Source organism: Bison bison, unplaced genomic scaffold (genome assembly GCF_000754665.1).
Source record: "Bison bison bison isolate TAMUID 2011002044 unplaced genomic scaffold, Bison_UMD1.0 scf7180017860760, whole genome shotgun sequence".
NCBI classification, from domain to species: domain Eukaryota; kingdom Metazoa; phylum Chordata; class Mammalia; order Artiodactyla; family Bovidae; genus Bison; species Bison bison.
The window spans coordinates 12,725-16,938 of NW_011491332.1; the positions used below are offsets into that span (position 1 = coordinate 12,725).

A 4,214-nucleotide genomic window follows, 5' to 3' on the forward strand; every position below is an offset into this window, starting at 1 on the left:
ATAGAAATAGATGCTTTTCTGGAACTCTCTTGCTTTTTCCATGATGCAGTGGATGTTGGCAATTTGAGCTCTGGTTCCTCTGCCTTTTCTAAAACCAGCTTGAACATCTGGAAGTTCACAGTTCATGTACTGATGAAGCCTGGATTGCAGAATTTTGAGCATTTCTTCACTAGAGTGTGAGATGAGGGCAATTGTGCAGTAGTTTGAGGATTCTTTGGCAGACAGACTTGAATACACCCAAATATTTATTGCAGTTTCCTTATTTTGCAGAATGTTGAGAGACTAGTATTATACGTTCTTGCTCAAACTTTTGAGTTATAAATTACTTAAAATATAATTCCATAATTTGTTACTTAAGCGTACAATTTCTGGTAGAAGTAGAATCAGTCAATTCTATTTTTGGTCTTCCATTTAATGGGATGAATTTTTTTTCTTTTTTATATGACACAAGTAGATCATATAAAATGAGTTAATACTTAGATAAAATAATTATTTAGATGCAGTAATAAATTTCTGTTATAAAGATGGGAATGTGTTATTCATGGCAACATGATGACATATTATTTTGATTGGACTTTATTATATTTCATGGGTTTTCTGCCATAGTGTTGCCTATAAGCAATAATTCCAAAAGAATTTAGATGAATTAATGAAATATGCTAGAGTTAGACTTTTAAAACTTTTATCTAAAATAAGAATTCTCTGTGTATTTTTATTCACCATGAGACCTTTTCATAACATGTCATTATGTCTCACAAATACCACTCTGTGTAACAGAGGCATTTTTTAGGCTTTACTGCCATCCTAAGATATTTTCTCATAAGGGTATTTTACAATGATAGTAAGAAAATCTAAGAACTTCGGTGGCTTTTATCTTTTACAATTTTAATGAATAATTAAGAATGCTTTTCTGTCTTAAGAGATTTTTCAAATATATGGTCAAATTCACACTTTCATAATGAACAAAATTAATGCTCTAGCCTTCAATAAATAAGGGAAAAAAGCAAATAAAATAGTCAAATATCAAGAACTTATAGCTCTTTACTCTTAGTGTAATTAATATGAATGTCTTTATCAATCCATTATATTAGTATACACGCCACTTTATATATCTTCCAAAAAATCTGTTGAGTTTATGCAAATAATTTATGTTATAATGTGTGTGTGTGTGTAACATCTACTATATATATATATAGTAGATGTTATCCCTCTGTTGATTTTGCCACTGAGATAAAATTAATACTCAAAAATGTTATCTAGTGTTTTCAGTTTATTATGCATTTATTTATTCCTCCATTTTGATCTGGACAACATGGAATTTTCTTTGGATAATGGAGCCAATTTCTCACAAACAAGGTGAAATAAAATAATGCTTTAAGTAGACGGTTCTTTGTGAATGACAAAGAGATAAAGAGGACATTAAACAAGGGTCAAGAAGAGGAAAGAAGAGAAAGAAATTGTCATGGAGATAGTGATAAAAATATTGATAATGATAGCCCATTGATGTACTGTATCAAGGTCCTTTCCACTTTCCCTAAATTTTCTTTTTCATTTTTTTAAATCTTTATTCATACAAAATGACAATTAGCATGTATAAGGTGTACAAGGTGAAGATTAGACACATGTGTGCATTATGACTGGGCTTCCCAGGTGGCGCAAGTGGCAAAGATCTTGCCTGCCAATACAGGAGACATAAGAAACATGGTTTTAATTCCTGGGTCCAAAAGACCCCCTGGAGGAGGGCATTGCAACCCACTCCAGTATTTTGCCTGGAGAGTCCCCATGGACAGAGAAGCCTGACAGACCACAGTCCATGGAGTCTCAAAGAGTTGGGCATGACTGAAGTGAATGAGAACACATTGTGACATGATCACCACATAAGATTAGTCAACACATTCATTAATTCACATAGTTACCATTTGGAGTGTTTGTATAATGAAGTCAATTAAGATCTACTTTTCTACAAAATTTAAAGTTTAAAATACAGAATTGTTAACTGAAGTCAAGTATATATTAGAGTCCCAGAAGTTTTTCCTCATACAACAGAAAAGTTGTACACTTTGACAAATATTTCAAACTTCTTTCACCTACCAGACCTTGGAAACAATCAATCTACTCTGTATTTCTATAAATTAATCCTTTTTGTATTCAACATGCATGTGAGATAATACAGTAGTTATCTTTCACTGTCTGACTTCACTTAGAGTAATGACTTCATGGTTCTCCCATGTTGTGGTGAACGAGGCTTCTTTACTTATAAAATACGTGAGCTTGTCCACCTCATACCTCATCTAATTATCAGATTCCCTGACTAATATTGTTTCATTTACTACGAATAATTTTTAGATTTGTGAATGAATATATCTATCCAAAGACATACTAGTTTTAGATTTTGCTTTGGATTCATAACACTCAATATTTTATTTCATGATTGTTAGGCTTCTATTGAGTTACTTACCTGCTTAGTTAGTTAATGCTTGTTGGTAACACTAGCTTATATTCATTAGTATAGAAACTACAGTATGTCCCATTAAATATAAAGAATGCTCAAAAATCTTTCAGGAAGCACATAACAAATCTTCAGGCAAATTGAAATGTAGGTTAAATGAAAGAATAAACCAATGATATTTGATCAAGTTAGAAAATTCCAGAAAGTTTTCAACAAAGTGGAGGTGCCATATATAAATTGTTGATACATATGAACATGCTGTATTTGGAGACTGTAGCATTTCTAAAATTTGGGCTATACAACAAATGCTCATTTATAACATTGTAAGCATTGGGAAAATTTTGGTTCTCTTGTATGATGAAATATAACTCTAGAAATACAAAACCCAAAATGTGTTTATGTGTGTAAAATATAAACATTTAACCCCAGCTTTTAAGTTTCACTTTTCCAGAGCCTGTTTCACATCTTTGTTCCTTAGACTAAATCATAGGGTTTAACATTGGAGTCACAAGAGTGTCAAACAATGAGGTCATCTTGTCTTGATCTAGAGAATTAGGATGAACTCGGCCTGAAATATATAAAGAGCATAGTTTCCTGGAAAATTGCCACTGCAGTTAGGTGGGAGGTGCTGGTGGAAAAAGCTTTGAACCTCCCCTCAAAAGAGTGGATCTTCAAGACTGAAAGGGTAGTATAACAATAAGAGACAAGGACTCCTGAAATGGTACTCAGTTCAATGAAGGTAAAAATAATGAATAACACCAACTCACTGACCTGTATATCAGAGCAGGAAAGGAGGAAAATTGGAGGTAAATCACAGAAGAAATGGCTAATCTCATTTGACCCACAGAAACATAAGCGGAATACTAATGTCATGTGTATCGAGCACCTGCCATTCCCACCAGGTAAACCCCAGCCACGAGCAGGGAGCACATGTTGACCTCTGGACATGCTGACCACATAAAGCAAGGGGCTGAGGGGCTGCTGATGGCCTTGTACCAGTCATAGGCCATCACTGCCAGCAGAAGAGATTCAGAATTTGTAGAGATGTAGAAGACAAAGAACTTCAGAGCACAGCCACTGAAGGAGATGGATTTGTTCTTGGCAAATTGGTCCACCAGCATCTTGGGCACAATTGCTGTGGAATAGCAGAGGTCACAGAAGGAGAGGTGGCTGAGGCAAAATACATGGATGTGTGCAGCTGGGAATCCATCCTAATCATTCCAAGGTTTTCCAGAAGGTTAGTAAGATAAGCAAGTAGAACCATGGTAAAAAGAGCTATCTTATTCTCAGTGTTATCAGTAATTCCCAAGAAAATGAGTTCAGTCAGAGAGGAGCAATTCCCTCTATCCATCCTTCTTTGTTCTGATGTAAACTTTTAGAAAATGATCAAGAAAATGATACATGGATGTAGAACACTTCTACACAACTGCAAAACATCATAAGGAGGAAGGTGATTTTTGTTTGTATTTGTGTTTTAATAATTACAACATAATCTAGATCATGGATATCCACTGTTTAAAGGTAGATCGCTATCTGTTCTGTTCTGTTCAGTTCAGTCACTCAGTCATGTCCGACTCTTTGCAAACTCATGGAATGCAGCACGGCAGGCCTCCCTGTCCATCACCAACTCCCAGAGTTTACAAACACTCATGTCCATTGAATCAGTGATTCCATCCAACCATCTCATCCTCTGTCTTCCCCTTCTCCTCCTGCCTTCAATCTTTCCCAGCATCAGGGTCTTTTCAAATGAGTCAGCTCTTAGCAT

The 4,214-nt window shown here is 35.0% G+C and overlaps 1 pseudogene; it reads right to left on the bottom strand.

The window, feature by feature from the left end:
• Positions 1-2,888: 2,888 nt before the first annotated feature.
• On the bottom strand, positions 2,889-3,800 carry LOC104982868 (annotated as a pseudogene).
• Positions 3,801-4,214: the final 414 nt, after the last annotated feature.